The sequence below is a fragment of the Anomaloglossus baeobatrachus genome, chromosome 3 (genome assembly GCF_048569485.1).
Source record: "Anomaloglossus baeobatrachus isolate aAnoBae1 chromosome 3, aAnoBae1.hap1, whole genome shotgun sequence".
NCBI classification, from domain to species: Eukaryota; Metazoa; Chordata; class Amphibia; order Anura; family Aromobatidae; genus Anomaloglossus; species Anomaloglossus baeobatrachus.
Genome location: NC_134355.1, coordinates 146,586,509 through 146,611,829, shown reverse-complemented (window position 1 = coordinate 146,611,829; position 25,321 = coordinate 146,586,509). Strand labels below are relative to the sequence as shown.

The window sequence follows — 25,321 nt, the reverse complement described above, 5'->3', positions numbered from 1 at the left end:
CCGGCGCGTATGATTGGTTGCAGTCAGACACGCCCCCCACACTGAGTGACAGGTGTCTCACTGCACCCAATCACAGCAGCCGGTGGGCGTGTCTATACTGTGCAGTAAAATAAATAAATAAATAAATAATTTAAAAAAACGGCGTGCGGTCCCCCCCAAATTTAATACCAGCCAGATAAAGCCATACGGCTGAAGGCTGGTATTCTCAGGATGGGGAGCCCCACGTTATGGGGAGCCCCCCAGCCTAACAATATCAGTCAGCAGCCGCCCAGAATTGCCGCATACATTATATGCGACAGTTCTGGGACTGTACCCGGCTCTTCCCGATTTGCCCTGGTGCATTGGCATTCGGGGTAATAAGGAGTTTTTGGCAGCCCATAGCTGCCAATAAGTCCTAGATTAATCATGTCAGGCGTCTCCCCAAGGTACCTTCCATGATTAATCTGTAAATTACAGTAAATAAACACACACACCCGAACAATCCTTTATTAGAAAAAAAAACACTAACAAATTGCCTTGTTCACCAATTTTACAAGCCCGAAAAAGCCCTCCATGTCCGGCGTAATCCAGGATGGTCCAGCGTCGCATCCAGCTGTGCTGCATGAAGGTGACCGGAGCTGCAGAAGACACCGCCGCTCCTGTCAGCTCCACGCAGCTAATGAAGGGAATAGCACGATCAGCTGTATTCAGCGTTGGCCGCGAGTAACCTCAGTGACAGCTCAGCTGATCGCGCTATTCCCTTTATTAGCTGTGTGGAGCTGACAGGAGCGGCGGTGTCTTCTGCAGCTCCGGTCACCTTCATGCAGCACAGCTGGATGCGACGCTGGACCATCCTGGATTACGCCGGACATGGAGGGCTTTTTCGGGCTTGTAAAATTGGTGAACAAGGCAATTTGTTAGTGTTTTTTTTTCTAATAAAGGATTGTTCGGGTGTGTGTGTTTATTTACTGTAATTTACAGATTAATCATGGAAGGTATCTCGAGAAGACGCCTGACATGATTAATCTAGGACTTATTGGCAGCTATGGGCTGCCAAAAACTCCTTATTACCCCGAATGCCAATCCCAGAACTGTCGCATATAATGTATGCGGCAATTCTGGGCGGCTGCTGACTGATATTGTTAGGCTGGGGGGCTCCCCATAACGTGGGGCTCCCCATCCTGAGAATACCAGCCTTCAGCCGTATGGCTTTATCTGGCTGGTATTAAATTTGGGGGGACCGCACGCCGTTTTTTTTAATTATTTATTTATTTATTTTACTGCACAGTATAGACACGCCCACCGGCTGCTGTGATTGGGTGCAGTGAGACAGCTGTCACTCAGCGTGGAGGGCGTGTCTGACTGCAACCAATCACAGGCGTCTGTGGGTGGGGAAAGCAGGGAATACGAGATTGATTAATGAGCAGCCGGCATATTCAAAGTAATTGTTGCCGCGTATTCTCTGCACAGCTGTTCCTCACCGCGCTGGTGATCGGGGAGCGGTATGAGCCGGGGGAAGGAAAAAACCGAGCGCCAATGTAAGTATGACTGAGAACAGCAGAAAAAAAAGGTAAGTATACTGAATTTAATTTAAAAAAAATAAAAATAAGATCGCTAGTGTAAAAACGCACACGCATGAAACGTGCTGAACACGGACATACTCTGTGTGCGGTCCGTGCAGCCGGCCAAAAACGGACATGTCGTCCGTGCAGAAAAGCGCACACACGTACTTATCACACGGACACACGTTCCGTGTGATTTTACGTGTGTGTGCCATCTACCATTGAATAACATGGGTCTCCGTGTGTACGTGTCTCCGGTACGTGCAAATACGTACCGCACACGTACAAAAAAAACGGATGTGTGTTGCGGGTCTTAAACCTGTTTAACATGTTTCAAATTTGACCCAAAATCCTGAGAATAAATGAGAATGTTAACCAAGTAAATGATAACAAGTTTCAAAAAAAAAAAAGAGCAAATACATTATTCAGAAAGTGCTGAAAAACTGCAAGCACTTTGGTAGGGAAAAATGGCATCACCAGATTTTTGAAGTGACCCTCTGGTGTATTGAATGCCGTCTTCCACTTATTCCCCTGTTTGAACCGAATTAGACTATAAGCCCCCCTGAGATCAAGTTTGGAGAAGTATTTAGCACCAGTAATTTGTTAAATAGATCCGGAATGAGTGGCATCAAATATGGGTCACGGGGATTCTAAGATGGCCGCCGTGAAGGGAGGCTGCATGTGATAGAGCTCTGCAGTAGCTGCTCCTAATCCTTTACATTAGACCACCATCCTACCTTGTTGAATGCCTGGGAGAGAAGAAAAAGGGAGTATATCACTCCAAGAAACCCCTGGACTGACTATTACTCTGCCCGGAGGCCCATGAGGACAAGAGGAGCGGTGAGGCCTTGGAGGTCGTGGGGGGCCAGAGACCTGTGATCGCGGGGAGGGCCTTCCCCCACTGTCTTACCGGGCATCGCGCTGAGTAGGGAGCCGTTCTGAGGGAGAGACAGCCGGGACTTCAGTGGTGGAAGCGGAGGAGACGGCCCTGACTGCGCGGCGGCTCTGGAGTGGAGGTGAGGCCTTGCGTGACGGAGGTTTGCGGCCTGGATTGCTGAAGGTCCCGCTGCATATCACCTCTCCACTGACCGCTGACGCAGGAGGGAGCTCAGGAATCTCACCGCATCTGAACCGCTGCCTATATCCTGTGATGGGGGAAGAGAGACAGTTCAGGAGGCGGTGACTGCCGGCGAGCTCTGCTGGAAGTCTGTGGTGGCGGGGACCGCGCTGCACAGAGCGGCCTGAAGTCTTTCTGCTGGCGCTGCATCCTAATCAGCAGCAGAGGAGACGTCTGCAAGGAAGACCTGGAGCTAGGTTGGTGGAGCCGACCGGAGGCCTGTGTTAGAGGTGAGGGGAGTCTAGGGGAGGAGGGGGTCCCTGAGAGCGGCTGCCAGGAAGCACTACAGGCAAGAAAAACTCAGAGGTGGAGGTTAGAAGTGAGCCCTGGTCCCAGCTTGTTAAAAGAAACAGGAAAGTCAAAAGGAGTTAGCTGTGAGCTGGCCTCAACAGAAATAGCAAAATAGCAAACCCCCCGTGGGGTGGTGGTCCACAGGCCCTATTTTGATTTTTACGTGACTAACATAACTGAACTGAAGTCCTCAGTGGATGATACCTTTTAATGGCTAACTGAAAAGATGGTAATAATATCAAGCTTTCGAGACTACTCAGGTCTCTTCATCAGGCATGGTATAACACAAAATCTGAAGAGTCACATATTTATACACAACAGAACATAGAATAGTGCAGTAAGAAAAAAAAAACAAAAAAAACTGCACTATTCTATGTCCTGTTGTGTATAAATATGTGACTCTTCAGATTTTGTGTTATACCATGCCCGATGAAGAGACCTGAGTAGTCTCGAAAGCTTGCTATTATTACCATCTTTTCAGTTAGCCATTAAAAGGTATCAACCACTGAAGACTTCAGTTCTTTTAACCAATTTTTTATCTCTACTGGCTAACATGGTACAAAGATATATTTTACCTGTAACATAACTGAGGCTTTGGATCTGGTCTGGGAGGCCCCTACACTTGGGGATATACACGGCTGAAACTTGGCATCACCTGAGCAGGGACAGACCAAAAAGGTCACACTTAACCTTCGTACATAAGGCTAATTATATTTCTCTCCAACTATTCCTGGGAAGACAAAATCTATTCCTCAATATTAGTTGCATAGAGTTTGCATAGCCTGTAATGAGCACAGGCACTTCTACATTAATACAAGTCTGCCACCTAGTGTACCTTTTTGGCATTTTCTGATCAGAGATGAACTGTTTCCACCTTAGACAAGGCTATTTCACACACACCAAAATATATTGCTGTACCCTTTTTATTGGCCACCTCGTGATAGCCGCCATTGGGTGGTACTGAGTACCCGATTTTATTTATCTAGTTTTTGGAGGTGGTTGGCTTCAACCCGTACTGGGACTAGATGATATAGGTATTTCTTCTGACCACGATTGAACATCAATCTGTCCTCGATGAATACACCTGGAGAATTATCTCCCAAAATTCTTTCCTTACTCACTTAACTATGTAAAATATACTGTCGTTCTCGACCGGACCCCCTCCTCAACCCCTTGAGATCATATCTCACATCTTATCCACCCTTTTTATAAAAATGGAGACATTTGTCAATTCAGGTAGTGCCAAAGCCGCCAAAACCAAAGCCCAGAATGCGAAATCTCCTGCTGACACATCACTCAACGGTCACACTCTCCATGGAATCACTACAAAATATTGCAGACACCATCACCAACCAACTTATGCCTAAAACTGATGCTAGACTGTTATCTTTCCAATCTTCTCTGAAGCGCATTACTACCCAAATGTCGGATCACTCTAACAAAACATCAGCGGCTGAAAAACAAATCTCAGATTTGGAAGATTTAGTCCAAGTCTACATTGCGCAGGCTAAAGACAAAGATCGAATGCTAGAACAATGCCAAGACAAACTTGAAGATCTTGAAAATCGAAGCCGCCGTCATAATTTGTGCCTCACTGGAGTCCCTGAGTCAGTAAAAGACTTACTCCAGTTCATCTCAACTTGGCTCCCAAAAGCACTTCACCTACCAGACACGATGTTAGTGGAGAGAGCCCACAGACTTGAGATTCTGAGAAACTGAGAATCTGAGATTTGATGTTTCTTGCCAGTCTGTCCTGGGGAAGGGAGCTGTGTCTCCCGAAATGCGTTGACCTGTGCATTGAATAAAAGCAACATTAATCTACAATCTTCATGATCGGCTAGTCATTGGTGCGGGTTGGACACCCTATTCTACTACTCTCTGTTATCCACAAATATTTTAATGGGAGGAGACTTTAATACCGTACATGATGTAATATTGGATAGATCTACTCCGTCACCCACCTCTCGTTCGGCTACAGGTTTAGTCCCAATCATGCTGGATCAATTAGACTTGATAGACTCCTGGAGATGTTGTCACCCCACGGATAGGGAATACACTTTTTACTCTAGAGTTCATGACACCCATTCACGCATCGATTACTGGCTCTCTCCCTCCTCCTTACTAACTGTATAAAAAACAACGGAAATTCTTCCTAGGGCCATTTCAGACCATTCTCCTCTATTACTCACCATAGATTTACCTATGAATAGGAACATCTCAATTCGTTGGCGGTTCCCTTCTTACTCATACACATCAGATGATTTTAAGAGAAGACTGACAGGCTGGTGGGAGACATACATGGAAGACAATTTAGAGCACCTTGACAATCCTAACCTATTTTGGGCAACAGCTAAAACTGTTCTCAGAGGACATATCATTTCATATGTCTCTTACAAAAAAAAGAAATGAGCACTTTCCTTGAAACCTCTTCTAGATCGACTAACTCAAACTTACAGAAATCTTCAATTCAATAGTACTCCTTCTGCTAGGGAGGCTTATCTCACCGCAAAACGAACTCTAGATACCTTATTACATGGCAAGCCCATAACCAATTAGCATATCAACGAAACCGTTTTTTTAGATGGGGTAACAAACTGGGACGTCTGTTGGCATCCTTGACAAAACCATTTCAAACCGCTACAAAAATCCCTAATATTAAACATCCTGACGGTTCCATTCTCAGACACCCAGCTCAGATATGCGCAGTTTTCAAAGATTTTTATGCTGATCTCTATTGCCCCTCCACTGATTCCGAAACTGATGGCTATAACTTTATTAGGAAAATTGATCCTCTATTCAGAGGGAGCTTCTAAACCAACCAATCTCAACGGAGGAAGTGAGCTCTGTTAATCGATCTCTTAAATTATTCAAAGCACCTGGTCCGGATGGGTATTCGGCAGAATTCTACAAACTATTGAAACCACTCCTTGTACCACACCTTACTCCTCTCTTTAATCATATCATCGAATCCAGCTCTATGCCAGACCACTTTAACCCCTTCAGCCCCAGAGCACTTTCCGTTTTTGCGTTTTTGTTTTTTGCTCCCCTTCTTCCGAGAGCCGTAACTTTCTTATTTTTCCGTCAATCTTGCCATATGTGGGCTTGTTTTTTGCGGGACAAGTTGTACTTTTAAAAGAAACCATAAGTTTTACCATATGGTGTACTGGAAAACAGAAAAAAAAATCCAAGTGTGGAAAAACTACAAAAAAGTGTGATGGCACAATAGTTTTTGGGATGTTTTATTCACGGTGTTCACTATATGGTAAAACTGATGTGTGGGTGTGATGCCTGAGGTCGGTGCGCGTTTGTAGACACTAAACATGCATAGGTTTAGTTGTATCTAAGGGGTTAAAAAAATTCACAAGCTTGTCCAATAAAAGTGGCGTACGTTTTGCGCCATTTTCCGAAACCCACAGCGTTCTCATTTTTGGGATCTATGGCTCAGTGATGGCTTATTTTTTGCGTCTCTAGCTGACGTTTCTAATGGTACTATTTTTGCGCAGATGCTACGTTTTGATCGCCTGTTATTGAATTTTGCGTAAAACTTGCGGCGACCAAAAAACGTAATTTTGGCGTTTGGAATTTTTTTGCCACTACGCCGTTTACTGATCAGATTAATTGATTTTATATTTTGATAGATCGGGCATTTCTGAACGCAGCGATACCAAATATGTGTATATATAATTTTTTAACCCTTTAATTTTCAATGGGGTGATAGGGGGGTGATTTGAACTTTTAGGTTTGTTGTTTTTTTTTTTAATTTTTTAAAACTTTTTTTAACTTTTTTTATTTTATTTTACTAGTCCCCCTAGGGGGCTATAGCGATTAGCAATCCGATCGCTCTGATCTATCTGCTGATCACAGCTATACAGCTGTAAACAGCAGATACGGTCACTTCCTGCTTCACTGGCCTCCAGGCCGAGTGAAAACGAAAGTGAAACATCATAGCTGCAGGCGTCATCACATGCCCTGTGCTACCATGGCAACCAGTGAAAGTCACATGATCACTCACGTGACTTCCGGTGGGGGCGGCGGTAAGTGAAAATCTTCACTGCGCGTGTATACATCTCGCTGCCAGACTTTGGCAGCGAGATGTAAGGGGTTAATGTTACGGGTGGAATGCGATTTCACTCATAACATGCAGGCACACGTCAGCTGTTGAAAACAGCTGATATGTGCGCAAATCGCCGCACCCTGCCCGCGGCAGGGACGGGGCTTATCGGCACACGATCCATGACGGGTAGATCCGTCCATGGTCGTGAAGGGGTTAATGAGGCGTGCCTTTCATTACTTCTCAAACCAGGAAAAGACCCATTACTCCCTGCCTCCTATCGTCCCATCTCCCTTTTAAATGTAGATTTTAAAATACTCACCAAAATTATGGCCAATCGCTTACAATCCATACTCCCCTCCATCCTCACCACATCTCAAACCGGCTTTGTGCATAAACGATCCATTACTTTTAACATTCAATTATACATAGTCGTCAAACTAAAGCCAAACAAAACATACTAGTCAGTTTAGATGCCGATAAGGCATTTGACCAAGTGTCCTGGGCCCATCTCATTCGCCATTTAAAGTATAGACTATTTGGATTTTCCTTCTTTAACCCCTTCAGCCCCCAGCCTGTTTTCACCTTAAAGACCCGGCCATTTTTTGCAATTTTGACCAGTGTGACTTTGACAGGTTATAACTCTGGAACACTTCAACGGATCCTGGCGATTCTGAGATTGTTTTTTCGTGACATATTGTACTTCATGTCAGTGGTAAATTTAGGCCGATATGTTTTGCGTTTATTTGTGAAAATTTCGGAAATTTGGCGAAAATTTTGAAAATTTTGCAATTTTCAAAATTTGAAATGTTATGCCCATAAATCTAAAAGATATGTCACACAAAATAGTTACTAAATAACATTTCCCACTTGTCTGCTTTACACCAGCGCAATTTTTGAAGAAAAAAAAAATTCCGTTAGGAAGTTAGAAGGGGTCAAAGTTCATCAGCAATTTCTCATTTTTCCAACACAATTTACAAAAAAAAAATTTTTAGGTACCACATCACATTTGGAGTGATTTGAGAAACCTAGGCGACAAAAAATACCCAAAAGTGACCCCATTCTAAAATCTGTACCCCTCAATCTGCTCAAAACCACATCCAAGAAGTTTATTAACCCTTTAGGAGCTTCACAGCAACCAAAGCAATGTAGACGAAAAAATGAAAATGTTACTTTTTTAACACAAAAATGTTACTTTAGCTATAAAAATTAGTATTTTCACAAGGGTATCAGGAAAAATGCATCATAAAATGTATCGTGCATTTTCTCCTGAGTACGCAGATACCCCATATGTGGTGGAAATCAAATGTTTGGGCACACGGCAGGACGCGGAAAGCAAGGAGCGCCATTTGAATTTTTGAGTGCAAAATTAGCTGCACTCATTAGCGGACGCCATGACGGGTTTGAAGACTCCCTGAGGTGCCTAAACAATGGAGCTCCCCCACAAGTGACCACATTTTGGAAACTAGAGCCCTCAACTATTTTTTCTAGATGTTTGATGTGCACTTTGAACCCCTGGGGGCTTCACAGAAGTTTATAACGTTGAGCCGTGAAAAGAAAAAAATTTTTTTTTACCACAAAACTGTTGCTTCAACCAGGTAGCTTTTTTTATCACAAGGGTATCAGGAAAAAATGCACCATAAAATGTATTGTGCATTTTCTCCTGAGTACGCAGATACCCCATATGTGGTGGAAGTCAAATGTTTGGGCACACGGCAGGACGCGGAAGGCAATGAGCGCCATTTGAATTTTTGAGTGCAAAATTAGCTGCACTCATTAGCGGACGCCATGACGGGTTTGAAGACTCCCTGAGGTGCCTAAACAATGGAGCTCCCCCATAAGTGACCCCATTTTGGAAACTAGAGCCCTCAACTATTTTTTCTAGATGTTTGATGTGCACTTTGAACCCCTGGGGGCTTCACAGAAGTTTATAACGTTGAGCCGTGAAAAGAAAAAAATTTTTTTTTTACCACAAAACTGTTGCTTCAACCAGGTAGCTTTTTTTACCACAAGGGTATCAGGAAAAAATGCACCATAAAATGTATTGTGCATTTTCTCCTGAGTACGCAGATGCCCCATATGTGGTGGAAATCAAATGTTTGGGCACACGGCAGGACTCGGAAGGCAAGGAGCGCCATTTCACAGCAAAATTGGTTGGAATTATTAGCGGACGCCATGTTGCGTTTGGAGACCCCCCTGAAGTGCCTAAACAATGGAGCTCCCCCACAATTGACCCCATTTTGGAAACTAGACCCCTCATGGAATTTATCTAGCTGTTTAATGAGCACTTTGAACCCCTGGAGGCTTAACAAACGTTTGTAATGTTCAGCCGTGAAAATATTTTATTCTTTTTTTTACCACAAAATTGTTTTTTCAAACAGGTAGCTTTTTTTTCACAAGGGTATGAGGAAAAAATGCACCATAAAATGTATTGTGCAATTTCTCCTGAGTACACAGGTACCTCATATGTGGTGGAAATCAATTGTTTGGGCGTACAGCGGAGCTCAGAAGAGGAGCGCCATTTCACAGTAAAATTGATTGGAATTATTAGCAGACGCCATGTTTCATTTGGAGACCCCCTGAGGTGCCTAAACAATGGAGCTCCCCCACATGTGATCCCATTTTGGAAACTAGACCCCCCCCCATACAAAAAAATTAGTTTGGAAAAATAAAAAATACAGACATCAGTAAAAAAAAAAAAATGAATAAAAAAAAAAAAGAGCGCCTGCCACTAAGACCAGTGCCAAACGTGAGAGCAATGCACGAGTCTCGCATCGCGTCATCCACTGCAGTCTGGAAGCGAGCAACTGCGCTGGATAATGCGATGCAAGAGGGCGGGGCGGCAGATGAGAAAGGGCGCAGCGGATGGAAGATGGGAAAGTGCGCAGCGGATGGAGGAGCGGCAGAGGATGGGAAAGGGCGCAGCGGATGGATGATGGGAAATGGCGCAGCGGATGGAGGAGCGGCAGAGGATGGGAAATGGCGCAGCGGATGGAGGAGCGGCAGAGGATGGGAAAGGGCGCAGCGGATGGAGGAGCAGCAGAGGATGGGAAAGGGCGCAGCGGATGGAGGAGCGGCAGAGGATGGGAAAGGGCGCAGCGGATGGAGGAGCGGCAGAGGATGGGAAAGGGCGCAGCGGATGGAAGATGGGAAATGGCGCAGCGGAAGGAGGAGCGGCAGAGGATGGGAAAGGGCGCAGCGGATGGAAGATGGGAAATGGCGCAGCGGATGGAGGAGCGGCAGAGGATGGGGGGGGAGGGAGGTGAGATGGGGATACCTACCTTACAGGATGGATCTAGGCAGCAGGATCACAGTAGACAGAAGAGGCAGCAGATGAAGGAGGTAACAGATTGAGGAGGGTGAGAGGGGGCAGTAGATGAAGAGGATGGGAGAGAGCAGGCAGCAGATCGGGGAGGGGGGCAGAGTCTGATGGGAGAGAGAGATGGCACATGGAGGAGGGGGGGCCCCGGGGGGGAGGGTGGCTTGCAGCACATGTGGGGGGAGGGTGGCTTGCAGCACATATGGGGGGAGGGTGGCTTGCAGAACATATGGGGGGAGGGTGGCTTGCAGCACATGTGCTGCAAGCCAGCCTCCCCCCCACATGTGCTGCAAGCCACCCTCCCCCCACATGTGCTGCAAGCCACCCTCCCCCCACATGTGCTGCAAGCCACCCTCCCCCCACATGTGCTGCAAGCCAGCCTCCCCCCACATGTGCTGCAAGCCACCCTCCCCCCACATGTGCTGCAAGCCATCCTCCCCCCACATGTGCTGCAAGCCACCCTCCCCCCACATGTGGGGGGAGGGTGGCTTGCAGCACATGGAGGGATAGGAGGTGTAGTGGCGATGGAGAAGGGGCAGCCGATGAAGGAGGTAACAGATTGAGGAGGGTGAGAGGGGGCAGTAGATGAAGAGGATGGGAGAGAGCAGGCAGCAGATCGGGGAGGGGGGCAGAGTCTGATGGGAGAGAGAGATGGCACATGGAGGAGGGGGGGCCCCGGGGGGGAGGGTGGCTTGCAGCACATGTGGGGGGAGGGTGGCTTGCAGCACATATGGGGGGAGGGTGGCTTGCAGAACATATGGGGGGAGGGTGGCTTGCAGCACATGTGCTGCAAGCCAGCCTCCCCCCCACATGTGCTGCAAGCCACCCTCCCCCCACATGTGCTGCAAGCCACCCTCCCCCCACATGTGCTGCAAGCCACCCTCCCCCCACATGTGCTGCAAGCCAGCCTCCCCCCACATGTGCTGCAAGCCACCCTCCCCCCACATGTGCTGCAAGCCATCCTCCCCCCACATGTGCTGCAAGCCACCCTCCCCCCACATGTGGGGGGAGGGTGGCTTGCAGCACATGGAGGGATAGGAGGTGTAGTGGCGATGGAGAAGGGGCAGCCGATGAAGGAGGCGGCGGCCGCCGATCGGGAACAGTGGGGGCCGATTCGGGGGCAGCAGCGGCTGAAAAAGGTGGGTGCGACGGCGGCGGGGACAGTGGCGAGCGTGGCGGCGGGGACAGCGGTGGATCCGGAGCAGCGGCGGGGACAGTGGCGAGCGTGGCGACTGGGACAGCGGTGGATCCGGAGCGGCGGTGGGGACAGTGGCGAGCGTGGCGGCGGGGACAGCGGTGGATCCGGAGTGGCGGTGGGGATAGTGGCGATCGTGGCGGCGGGGACAGTGGTGGATCCGGAGCGGCGGTGGGGACAGTGGCGAGCGTGGCGGCGGGGACAGCGGTGGATCAGGAGCGTGGCGGCGGGGACAGCGGTGGATCCGGAGCGGCGGTGGGGACAGTGGCGAGCGTGGCGGCGGGGACAGCTGTGGATCCGGAGCGGCGGTGGGGACAGTGGCGAGCGTGGCGGCGGGGACAGCGGTGGATCCGGAGCGGCGGTGGGGACAGTGGCGAGCGTGGCGGCGGGGACAGCGGTGGATCGGGAGCGTGGCGGCGGGGACAGCGGTGGATCCGGAGCGGCGGTGGGGTGTGGCGAGCGTGGCGGCGGGGACAGCGGTGGATCGGGAGCATGGCGGCGGGGACAGCGGTGGATCCGGAGCGGCGGTGGGGACAGTGGCGAGCGTGGCGGCGGGGACAGCGGTGGATCCGGAGCGGCGGTGGGGAGTGGCGAGCGTGGCGGTGGGGAGTGGCGAGCGTGGCGGCGGGGACAGCGGCGGATCGGGAGCGTGGCGGCGGGGACAGCGGTGGATCGGGAGCGTGGCGGCGGGGACAGCGGTGGATCGGGAGCGTGGCGGCGGGGACAGCGGTGGATCGGGAGCGTGGCGGCGGGGACAGCGGTGGATCGGGAGCGTGGCGGCGGGGACAGCGGTGGATCGGGAGCCGCGGCGGGGCTGGCGGTGGCGGGCGGGGCAATCGGAGACAGCGGCGGTGGCGGGCAGGGCGATCGGAGACAGCGGCGGTGGCGGGCAGGGCGATCGGGGACAGGGGCGGGCGATCGGGGACAGGGGCGGGCGGCAACTTACCGATGGGCACCCGCAGAGACCGCTCTCCTCGGCTTCCAGGGACGGTCACAGGCCGCAGATCCACATTGATTGGAGAGAGCGGTCACAAGACCGGTCTCTCCAATCAGAGCTGGGGGCGGGTGAAGCACCGATCACCCAGCTCCAGCCAATGGCCAGTGCTACAGCAGCACTGATCAGGGCTGGATTTAAATGTTCCAGCCATTTTCAATGGCTGAAACATTACAGTGACTGTAATTGGCTGAGCGGCGTTTGTCAGCCAATCACAGCCTCTGTAGGTTCGGGGAGGAGGCACCACCCCTCCTGAGGTCAGGCAGAGGTCCCCTCCTTCCCGAATCTACCGTTTAATCAAAGAAATTGGACTCCCCGGGGCTCCGGGACTGCGATTTCGCAATGACGTACTGGGTACGTCATGGGTCGTTTAGCACCATGTCACCGTGACGTACCCAGTACGTCAAAGGTCGTTAAGGGGTTAACCTTATTAGAACGCTCTATGCTAACTCCCACTCTTCGATATGGCTTTCTGGAATTCAATCCACCCCTTAATTCATAGTGGTACGAGGCAGGGATGCCCCCTATCACCCTTATTATTCAATATTGCCCTAGAGTCTAGGGCACCCACTATTCAGATATCTGGAGATGATCCCTTCTTTTGAGGGAATCGGAATTGGACACCATACACTTAAAACCCTGGCTTTCGCAGACGACATCCTCCGTATGATAGCTAACCCCAAAAATTCCATTCCTCAGATAATGGATGCATTCCATGAATTTGGGAGGGTCTCAGGGTTCTACATTAACTTCTCAAAATCGCAGGCTTTAGTGATCTTCCCTGAAGCTCACCAACGGTGGCCATTTCCTTTTCCCTTCAATGGGGACAAGTCTCCTTGAAATATTTAGGTATCTTTTTGCCATCCAACCCACACAGTTTATACCAACTTAACATCAGACCCCTAATCTCTACAATTATTAAAGAAATTAATTCATGGAAGTCATTTAAACTATCCTTTGCAGGCAGAGCATACCTGATTAAAATGATTTCCTTCCCCAAAATTGTATTCCCCTTATAAACATTACCCATTTTATTATCCAAGGACGATGATCGGCTTTTGACCAAAATTTCCCGACAATTTATATGAAACTCGAGGGGGAGCTCTAGGATCAGCATGTTTAAACTGCAACAGGTCAGGTCACTGGGAGGTCTTAATTTTCCAGATTTTCGTCTAAATAGTATTGCAGCCATTTTTAGACATGCTCTAGATTGGATATGGGCTTTTAACCATTTCATAAATACCCCAATCGATGAAGCCATGTCTGGACCCATTAGCCCCCCTGCCTTACTACACGCACAACCCCATAACATTCCTATTGAAATAAAAGTCAATGACTTGCTTTGGTCGGTAGTATTGGCATGGCGCCACGCCAGAAAGATTAGTGGATTGGACACCTGCAGATCTATTTTTCTTCATGGGCAACCCTTCATTCTTACAGGATAAGCCACCTCTATTGTATCGAGTACTGGGTGAGTCTGGATGCAGGTTGATTTGTATCCTCATGACAAACACTCAATCGCCTCTTGCCCTGGAGGGTGCCATCTCCAAATACCCACTTTTGGCTAGTAATATATTCATCGCAGCTCAGATCAAACATTATACTACCTCAGTTATTAATAGTATACCAGATAGAGACAAATCTAACCCCCTGCACCAGATGTCTTTTGCTTCACGCACAGGGACATACTCATTAAGCCACATTTATAAGTCTATCAAACCCCACATATTTTGGTCAGACTCATCTCCGGGGCCGGGTAAATGGACATCGCAACTCCCTAACTATACATTATCAGATATACTAAAAGCCACACTATGCCTAAATTCCATATTACCATATGATAGCTATACTACAATGGCTCTTATGATATTCCACAGAGCCTACATATCACCTGAAGTTAAGTCCAGGATGTCTTCCTGTGGGGACTCCTCATGCCCCAAATGCTCTTGCTCCCCAGCAGACATATACCACTGTCTATGGGACTGCCCGAAAATCAGAGACGTCTGGGAACTTCTTCATGACTACCTCAAAAATACGCTTAATATTCCCTTTACACTATCACCTGAATGGGCAATATTTAATATACTGCCACAAAATCAGCTCAGTGGACCTTCTGCTCGACAACCACATATTTTAATTATCTGGGCCGCAGCTACCCGAAAAAGCATCCTCCATTTATGGGCACAAAATACGGTCCCCACTTTAACTTTTAAATCCAGAAAGATTAATTACTTATTCCAAATGGAGTGGATTGAATCTCCATTACATAAAAACAAAAGAACAGAATCTTTCTTTTTCACATGGTCACACTATATTGATACACAACCACTCTCGGTACGCCAATCGATACACAAATGCTTCCAATTTACCGACTGGTATATGAGGCAACTCATTTCAGGTACCACACCGGTTAGGCTTAGCTAAGAGGTTACTACAAATATGTTTTGTGCCTGGGGAAAGGGGAAAGGGGAGGGGGGAGAGTTTGTGGGAGTTCTAGATTTTTTAGGTTAGTTAAGAAAACACTGTCTTATAATTTGCATAATCGAAGCTATATCTGATATTCTGATATTGCATATAATTTTATACACTGTATATGTACAGTGCCTACAAGTAGTCTTCAACCCCCTGCAGATTTAGCAGGTTTGATAAGATGCAAATAAGTTAGAGCCTGCAAACTTCAAACAAGAGCAGGATTTATTAACAGATGCATAAATCTTACAAACCAACAAGTTATGTTGCTCAGTTAAATTTTAATAAATTTTAAACATAAAAGTGTGGGTCAATTATTATTCAACCCCTAGGTTTAATATTTTGTGGAATAACCCTTGTTTGCAATTACAGCTAATAATCGTCTTTTATAAGACCTGATCAGGCCGGCACAGGTCTCTGGAGTTATCTTGGCCCACTCCTCCATGCAGATCGCAGATCTTCTCCAAGTTATCTAGGTTCTTTGGGTGTCTCATGTGGACTTTAATCTTGAGCTCCTTCCACAAGTTTTCAATTGGGTTAAGGTCAGGACACTGACTAGGCCACGGCAACACCTTGATTTTTTCCCTCTTGAACCAGGCCTTGGTTTTCTTGGCTGTGTGCTTTGGGTCGTTGTCTTGTTGGAAGATTAAATGACGACCCATCTTAAGATCCTTGATGGAGGAGCGGAGGTTCTTGGCCAAAATCTCCAGGTAGGCCGTGCTATCCATCTTCCCATGGATGCGGACCAGATGGCCAGGCCCCTTGGCTGAGAAACAGCCCCACAGCATGATGCTGCCACCACCATGCTTGACTGTAGGGATGGTATTCTTGGGGTCGTATGCAGTGCCATCCAGTCTCCAAACGTCACGTGTGTGGTTGGCACCAACGATCTCGATCTTGGTCTCATCAGACCAGAGAACCTTGAACCAGTCTGTCTCAGAGTCCTCCAAGTGATCATGAGCAAACTGTAGACGAGCCTTGACATGACGCTTTGAAAGTAAAGGTACCTTACGGGCTCGTCTGGAACGGAGACCATTGCGGTGGAGTACGTTACTTATGGTATTGACTGAAACCAATGTCCCCACTGCCATGAGATCTTCCCGGAGCTCCTTCCTTGTTGTCCTTGGGTTAGCCTTGACTCTTCGGACAAGCCTGGCCTCGGCACGGGTGGAAACTTTCAAAGGCTGTCCAGGCCGTGGAAGGCTAACAGTAGTTCCATAAGCCTTCCACTTCCGAATGATGCTCCCAACAGTGGAGACAGGTAGGCCCAACTCCTTGGAAAGGGTTTTGTACCCCTTGCCAGCCTTGTGACCCTCCACGATCTTGTCTCTGATGGCCTTGGAATGCTCCTTTGTCTTTCCCATGTTGACCAAGTAGGAGTGCTGTTCACAAGTTTGGGGAGGATCTTAATTAGTCAAAAAAGGCTGGAAAAAGAGATAATTAATCCAAACATGTGAAGCTCACTGTTCTTTGGGCCTGAAATACTTCTTAATACTTTAGGGGAAACAAACAGAATTCTTGTGGTTTGAGGGGTTGAATAATAAATGACCCTCTGAATAAACTTTTCACAATTTAAAAAAAAAAAAAACCAAAGAAATAACATTCTTTTTTGCTGCAGTGCATTTCACACTTCCAGGCTGATCGACAGTCCAAATGTCACAATGCCAAGTTAATTCCGAATGTGTAAACCTGCTAAATCTGCAGGAGGTTGAATACTACTTGTAGGCACTGTATAACGATTTATTTTCAATAAAAGATGGTTTATAAAAAAAAAATATGGGTCACGAAACGTAATTTCATTAAGCTCACGGAAATCCAGACATGGATACAGTCCACCATCCATCTTTTTGACAAAGGTGAAACCACAGCCTCCAGAGACGAAGATGGCCTAATATGACCATTAGTCAAACTTTCCGTTATGTACTCCTTGAGAGCTTGTCTCTCAGGATCGGACAGATTATACAGTCTGCACTTGGGCAACTTGGCCCTTGCCTTCAACCTTATGGTGCAGTCATAAGGTTTGTGCTGCGGCAGTTCCTGACAGCCCTTCTTAGAGAACACATCACCAAAATCTGAGAGAGGATCCGGAAGACCAGTGGTTTTCACCGAGTTACAGGTCCCTAGACAGTGTTCGTTACAGTAAGAGCTCCATTTAATTATATCCAGGGTCTGCCAGTCAACAACAGGGTTATGTAATGTAAGCCAAGATAAGCCCAACACAAGTTATGCTGGAAGGTGTTTGATCACATAGCATGTAATGTGCTCTGAATGGAGTAACCCTATGCAGAGGTCCAACCCCTAAACACACTCCTTAACCCCTTCACCCCCTGGCGATTTTTCATTTTTTGTTTCTTCCTCCCCTTTTCCAAGAACCATAACTTTTTTATTTTTACGGCAATATTGCCATATGACGGCTTGTTTTTTGTGGGACGAGTTTGCAGTGAAAAACATATTTTAAACATGGTTTGGGGACTGATTGAAAAGAAGAGAACTCAGGACTTCTGCCCGCTTACTGCCCTGGAGTGAAAGGTCTCTAACTATACACAGCGCAGGGAAGAGATCTGTCACTCTAGGGGAGCAGGGAGAACCCACTGGGGACCAGTCTGTCCACATTTCAGAGTCAAAGATGAAGTCATGCACCAAGTGGATCAGGCGCCGTGTATCTGCTGCAAGGTTCCCTTTAAAGCTTTTAAATCTGAATGTGCATAAAATTAAAATGTGCTTGTCCTGAACAGTGGAAATTGGCCCAGGCTTGAGTTTCACATTTGCATCCTTCTGCACAGATTTTTTTTCTCTCTTTATTGGATCCATAGAAAACAATGAAAATAGGAGATGTGAACTGTTGTGCTCCCCATGGTGAGTGAGGACATAGGTAAGTCCAGGTCCGAGGAACGGCCATTACAATGCAATCCATTCTTTATTGTAAAATATTAAAGGGAACCTGTCACCACTTTTTTGGCCTATAAGCTGCGGCCACCACCACCGGGCTCTTATATGCAGCATTCTAACATGCTGTATATAAGAGTCCAGGCCGCTGTGACAACATAAAAAACTGTTACATCTCGTGGCTCTCCTGAGGCAAGGACTGAGGCAGTCTCCCATGCCTTGCCTGCCACGAGCACTCCTGCTCAACAGCGCCGAAGGTCTGCCAGACTGCGCAGTGTGCAGGAGATGCCTTCTCAGAGAGGCAGCAGAAGGGTGACACCTAGTGGTTCTCCTGTTACAAGGAGTGAAGCGGTCTCCCATTCCTGGCCTGCCGCAGACTCTCCTGCTCAGCGGCCCCGAAGGTCTGCGAGGCTGCACAATGTGCAGAGGTTTACTGCTCAGGGAAGCAGTGAGATTCCCGTTATCTCTGCACATTGTGAGACCGAGGATCCCGCCTCTATTTCCCAGAGGCAGGAGGGTGAGCATGTGCAATGCGTGGTGGGTCCTGATTCGCTCACTGACGTCACACGGCTTGATGACAAGGCTGGTGACGTGGTGAATCCTGACTGCCACGCCACTGCTCAGGCATTACTGTCTCTTGTGGGCTTGGCCCTTGCTGCTCCGGCAGTACCTCGTTTGCAGGCCGTGTTCCTGCCTTGCTGCTCCGGCAGTACCCCCGTCAACAGGCCGTGTTCCTGTCCCAGGTGAGCTCCTCAAGTCTCCATTGGACTCACCTGGTTATTGAAAGCACACGTGCGTGGGCACCTCTGTGCTACCCTCGTGCCATATTCTCGTGACTTCCACTGGCACACGTGCGTGGGCATCTCTGTGCTTCCCCGTGCAACAGGTACACCGAGCCGTGAGATCTGTGCCATACAACCCTCAGGGGTTAGGGCAGATCGGTGTACATAGATCGTCTGTGACATTCCAGACGATCGCTAGCAGCAACCCGCTCACTCTTCACCCACCATAGCGGCGGTCCCTTACACCGCACAGTGGACCTTGACCGGCGGAAGCAGTCCATTTCCCATCTTGGCACGCTTCCCCGGGTCTCCCTCGTAACAAAAAACACTTTATAATACTTACATAACGGTCGCGCTGCCGTGGAATAGGGCCTAATGGGCGTCTCCGTTGTCCGGTGCCAGAGCCGCCTCTCTCGGCCATCTTTGTTCTCCTTCTTCTCTAGCCGCGGTGCATGACAGGTCCAACGTCATACACACTCGCCGGCATTCCGGTCCTGAGCAGGCGCACTTTGATCTGCCCTGAGTAGGGCAGAGCAAAGTAATGTAGTGCACTTGCGCAGGTCCGGCGAGTGTGTATGACGTAACCGCGTCATGCACACAGGCTTCAGAAAGAGGACGAAGATGGCCGAAAGGGGAGGCGCCCGCACCGGACAACGGAGACGCCCATTAAGCCCTATTCCACCGGAGAGGGACTGTTAGGTGAGTATTCTAAAGTGTTTTTTACATTCTACACAGCGGCCTGGGCTCTTATATACAGCATGTTAGAATGCTGTATATAAGAGCCCGGTGGTGGAGGCCGCAGCTTATAGTCCAAAAAAGTGGTGACAGGTTCCCTTTAAAACAATCACAGCTACACACCATAACTGACACGTTTCAGACACGAACATCCTTAGTGCATCTGTGCACGCTGCATCTTTTTCTGACCACAAAGATGCAGTGTTTTTGGCTGCAAAAAACGCATGCAGCGCTAAAAACGCATGAGTTTTTACCGCGTTTTTGTGCGTTTTGCTTCACTGCGTTTTACTGCGTTTTTCCAATGCATTAAATGGGTGGAAAAACGCAGAAAAGCGCAGAAAAGAATTGACATGTTGCTTTTTTTTACCTCAAAAACACAGCTAAAAAAAAGCACAGTGCAGACAGCAAAAATGAAAACTCACAGACTTTGTTGGGGAAGGAAAGTCATGCAGTTTTCTGACCAAAAACGCACCCGAAAAAAAACGTGCAAAAAATGCACCGTGCGCACATAGCCTTAGGCTAGGTTCACATTTCCGTTGTTTTGTATTAGTCACTTGCGTTGCTTGAGGCTTGTGACTGATGCGTTGTACAACGGGTGACAAGAATTGGAATTCATTGTCATGAGAAAGCGGATTCCGTTGTAAAACGAGTGAGAGAACGATCAGATGATCTCCCAGCCGCTGGCTTTTGAGAGCGATCAGATGATCTCCCGGCCGCCGGCTTTTGAGAGCGATCAGATGATCTCCCGGCTATTGTGAACAATCAGATGATCGCGCTCATTAGCCAGCCACCGGGAGATCAGCTGATCGCTCACAGAAGCCGGCCACTGGGAGATCATCTGATCATTTGGCCGCCGAGAGAGAGCATGCGCAGCAAAATCAAAAGGATTCCGCTGCTCATTAAACGTTCCACGACTGATCAGTCGGGCGGCAGATGCAACGCAAGGGCATCAGTCACAATCCGCCGCTCATACAAGTCTATGGGAAACAACGGAATCCGCCAAACGGATTGCATTGTTTATCAGAGCGGCGGATTGTGACCGATCATAAACAACGGAAATGTGAACCTAGCCTAAGGCTGCTTTCACACCTCCGGTTTCTGCAATGCGGCACACTCCGGCACTTTGCAGGAAAATCGCAACCGTTTTTTTTTTGCTGCCGGTTGCGATTTTCCTGCATAGACTTTAATTAGTGCTGCATTGTGCCGCATGGCCTTGCGTTCCGTCCGGTTTTTGCCGCATGCGGCAGATTTAGCCGATGCGACAGCCGGATGGAACGTTGCCTGGCACGTTTTTTCGTGCGGCAAAAAAAAAAAACGCATCGCGCCGCATTCGGCCGATGCGGCGCATTTTTCAATTCATGCCTATGGCGGCCGGATGCGGCAATAACCGCATCCGGCCGCCGCATGCGGTTTTTGCCACTGCGCATGCTCAGTAGTATGCCGCAAGCGGCAAAAACCGGACTGGCCGCAAAGGAAAAACTTATGCAAAGGATGCGGTGTGTTCACCGCATCCGTTGCATAGCTTCCACAGCCGGATTGAGACGCAGTGTGTGTGAAAGCAGCCTAAGGCTACATGCCCACGCTGCTTTTTTTGCTGCTTTTTTGCTGCTTTTTTGGCTGCAGTTTTGTCAGCAGAACTTTCTGACATCTGACTTCCCAGCAAAGTCTATGAGAAGTCAGATTTGTCATGCGCACACTGCAGTTTATTTGTCAGCGTTTTTTTTGTTAAAAGTTTGTGACAAACAAAATGCACCATGTTCATTCTTTCCTGCGTTTTTGTCAACATTTGTCACCCATTGAAATCAATGAGGGCATCAAAAACGCAGGAAAAAATGCATGTTATCAAAAGTGGTGCATTTTACCTGCCTTTTACCTGCGTTTTTGCTAGCAAAAACGCAGGTGATTTGTCAGGAAGTGAGGTCAAGCAAGTGGTCCCGTCCCGTCCTCCATGTGTTCCCCGAAGTACTGCTGTCCCCAGGGGAGATGATGTGGAGGACGGGACTATCAGCGGCGGCGGCAAGAATAGTCAGTGCTATCTGTTATTATGGCGTGCAGCTGCAATTGTTTTAATATTTCTCAATAAATATTTTTGTTTTGTAATGCACGTCCATTGAAGCTGCAGTTACCGATTTCCTCTGTGGTGGCACCGAGTGTCCTGGAATCCGGACTGTCTCCTAATGACAATTAATCCCCATGGTGAATGCTGTGTCATGAGAAGCGTGGTATGTGCCCCACACAGCAGTGCGGCCTATCCTCACATTGCGTTTTCTCCTAGCAATAACACGAATTGCTCATGCTGCATAGAAAGCTCCAGGAATGTTTGTGTTTTCTTACATCTCCCCATATTGTGCTAAATAGAAATCCGAGCGCTGATGAAGAGCGTCCGCAACGAGGGACACGGCTGATAGTACAGATCACTGAGTGTAGCGCCCCTAGAGCCGACACAGATAATGACATGCAGGGAGGACGGGCAAAGCGCACATTGCGGCCGTGTACCTGCGTGCGGGGCTCGGGCCTGTATAGAACACCGAGGATCAGGACGGCGGCTCCGCCCACAGTGACGTCTTCCCGGCGTGTGAGGGAGAGAACGGCTGCGGTCACTGCTCTACCAGCCTGCCGGTCCTGTGCTAGTGGAACGCCTTATGTGGCATGACACACCACAGTGCGTCCAGCAGAGGGCCCTCCTCAGCCGGCGGCCAGTCACCACAGTGCGTCCTGCAGAGGGCCCTCCTCAGCCGGCGGCCAGTCACCACCGTGCGTCCTGCAGAGGGCGCTCTTCAGCCGGCGGCCAGTCACCACCGTGCGTCCTGCAGAGGGCGCTCTTCAGCCGGCGGCCAGTCACCACCGTGCGTCCTGCAGAGGGCGCTCTTCAGCCGGCGGCCGGTCACCACCGTGCGTCCAGCAGGGGGCGCTCTTCAGCCGGCGGCCGGTCACTGCGCTGCTGCAGTCTCCCGGGCCGTAGAGACTGATACACGCTTCCCATCTCGTGGGTTCAGTGCACATATTCCCCTTCCCGCCATGGCCAATGTTCATCTTTGCACTACTGTTTTTTCCTTCCCTTCTCCCTAGCTGTATGAGGACTGGTCTGTGCAAGAGGAGTTGACACCACTCTCTTCACAGTAAAATGTGCTAAAAAAAAAGTGAAAAAATCCACGTGGGGTGAAATGGTGAAAAAAGAGATGGTAACACCCCCCCACCCCCCTCTATTGTGACGAGTAGTTAGAAGTGGGCACTGCCATGCTCAGGTGCTCGGTTTTCGAGACAAGCACAGGTCAAACATGTCTCAAGTACGGAGTATAATAGAAGTCAATGTGGACTTAAGCGTTTTTCCCCAAGATTTCCCTGAAAAATGCTTGACTTTTTCCATTGACTTCCATTATACTTGGTACTTGAGTCACTCTCATTCCAGTGTTCATCTGCTTATTACGAGTACCCGAGCATGGTGCCCACTCAGCACTAGACACAATGTATTGTATGTATTGTAATTGGCAGAATTTTATTGTGAACATTTCACCACAGGATTTCACTATTTTTATTCTCATTGTAGTCTTGCTTCACTGCCACAGAATCTCAGCATGTTTCTGCAGCGCCCCTGAACCCATCAGGGCACTACTAGGTATTGCATCCTGACAAAGATGCAGGGCCTACCCCCAGGGATCTGGAAGTTCAGTGCCGGTACCACCAAACCACAAAAACATCCCCAGTTTCCCTCTCATAATCAGGGGTGACTTTCTAGTCTGGAACCTAATGCATGGCCACCCATGGGTGGAGCTAGTCCAGTCCACTAGACGACAACCCGGTGGGAAGGGACAGACAGACAGAGGAGTCCGATAGTGACAGTTGAAGGAGACGGACGTGTCTCCAGACGGGGTCGTGTAGCAGTGACCTAGGTGGCGTAGGAGAGTGGTTGCCAGGGAGGGTACAGCCAGGTACTCCTGGAACCAGAGCACCGACGGGGCACAGGGCCCTAGGTCAGGCGAAAGCTTCAGGCAACCTGATAAATACCTGCACAGTGAGGGGACCTTCAAGGACCTCACTGACCAAGAATCCGTAGGCACCAGCAGTAAAGATTGAGCCAGGGAACCGAACACGGACCCTACAGGGTTCACACTGCCCGCCATATAGACCAGAGACTGCCGAAAGACAGTAGGTGACCCACAGACGCTCCAGGCTACGGGGTCCACCAACCAGTGAAAGGTGCCGGGGAAAGAAACCACCAGGTTACCACACCGGCACTGGAACTACAGGGACCAGTGGTCTGAACCAGCCGTTCTCAACGCAGCAACAACAACTCTGTGAGTAAAACAACAGTTGCACTGCATCCCCAACGTGCGGTAGCTTTTCTTTCTGCACCGGATTCCACCATCCACTTCCTGGGGCCCGGCCCTACTTGCAGAGGGCCTACCATCCAGGCTGCCATCACCATCAGCCCCAGTGGTAAAGGACTGTGCAGCGGCGGTTCCATAACCGCAACCGCAAGTGTCGTCACGATATAGACTCTTTCATTTCCCCTGTACATAATCACCTTTACAAAGTGATCCCCAGGCTCACAGAACCGGCCATCGGCCATTACACAACCGTGACACAACATCCCCGTACATATACGGCCCGGGACTGAGGACCCCATAGCTCTGGGGCATCACATTTCCATTGCAATAGGCTGATTTATATTGTAAAGCTTCAGGGTATGTGTGTACGCTGTGTTTTTGGTTTGACAACAAAACTGCACTCTCTGGCAGACTTTGACAACTGTAAACACTGCATTGGTAAAAACGCATCAGATTTAGCCGCATTTTTGTTAATGCGTTTTTTCTGAGAAAAAAAATGATAGGATATTTGACAGATTGCTAGAATACATAGACAAAATAGAACATATAGAATAGATGGAAAGAAATAACAAAATAGCTCGATAGAAATATAGTTAGCTTGGCTAGCTGTTTTTTCAAATTTGGAGAGGGGATTAAGCGGGGTACCCCCCTGTTTTTCATCTCCAGCACATGAATAGCAGCAGCTGCAAGCTGCAACCCTCAGCTCTCTGCTGTACCTTGGCTGGTTATGAAAAATAGAGGGGATCCCACGCTTTTTTTTTTTATTTTTTTTTTAAATGACGTGAGGTCCCCCCCCATTTTTCTGAAAACAGCCAAGGTACAGTAGACAACTGGGGGCTGATATTATTAGGGTGTGAAGGGCCATCATTATTTCGCAAGTTCCAGCCTAACAATAGCAGTCCACAGCCGCCCCAGAAGTTGCGCATCCATAAGATGCGCCAATTCTGGTGCTGGACCCGGCTCTTCCCGTTACCCTGGTGTGGTGGGAAACAGGGTTATAAGGAGTTAATAGTCCACAGCTACTATTAAGCCCTAGTTTAGTGATGGCAGGTGTCTATGAGACACCCCCATCACTATCTGTAAGTGAAAGTAAATCAACACAAGCACCCCAAAAATCCTTTGATATAAAAGACAAAAAAGCATCCTCTTTTACCACTTAATTAACCCCCCCAAACACCCCTCCAGGTCCGACGTAATCCACACAAGTTCCCCTGACGCTTCCAGCACTGCTACATCTGACACTGCGAGCGCAATAGAGCATGACTGCTCCACGCAGCAACTGAAGTGAGTCACTCACTCAGGTGAGTCTTCCACCTGCGGCTCACTTCAGTCGTGGCCTGATTTGCAGTCACAGGTGGAGGACTCCAGCTGTTACCGGAAATCACCTGAGTGACGGCACTGCTGATCACATGGCTCACTTCAGTCACTCGGGTGATTTGCTGTCACAGGTGGAGGAATCCAACTGTCGCTGTGGCTAACCTGAGTGACATCACCGCTGATAGCGCGACTCACTTCAGTTGCTGCGTGGAGCTCACAGTCATGTGAGCGTCAGATGTAGCAGTGCTGAAAGCATCGTCGGACCTCGTGTAGATTACGTCGGACCTGGGGGGGTG

The 25,321-nt window shown here is 48.8% G+C and overlaps 1 protein-coding gene across 2 annotated transcripts in view; it reads right to left on the bottom strand.

Moving 5' to 3' along the window:
- Nucleotides 1–22,187, bottom strand: part of EPM2A (EPM2A glucan phosphatase, laforin) — a 135,378-nt gene extending 113,191 nt beyond the window's left edge. The window contains exon 1 of one of the 2 annotated variants that reach the window (XM_075339511.1): nt 21,877–22,187. The gene's annotated coding sequence lies outside the window, so the exon portion shown is untranslated. The remainder of the gene's footprint in view (nt 1–21,876) is intronic. The other variant, XM_075339510.1, reaches the window with a different exon arrangement.
- Nucleotides 22,188–25,321: the final 3,134 nt, after the last annotated feature.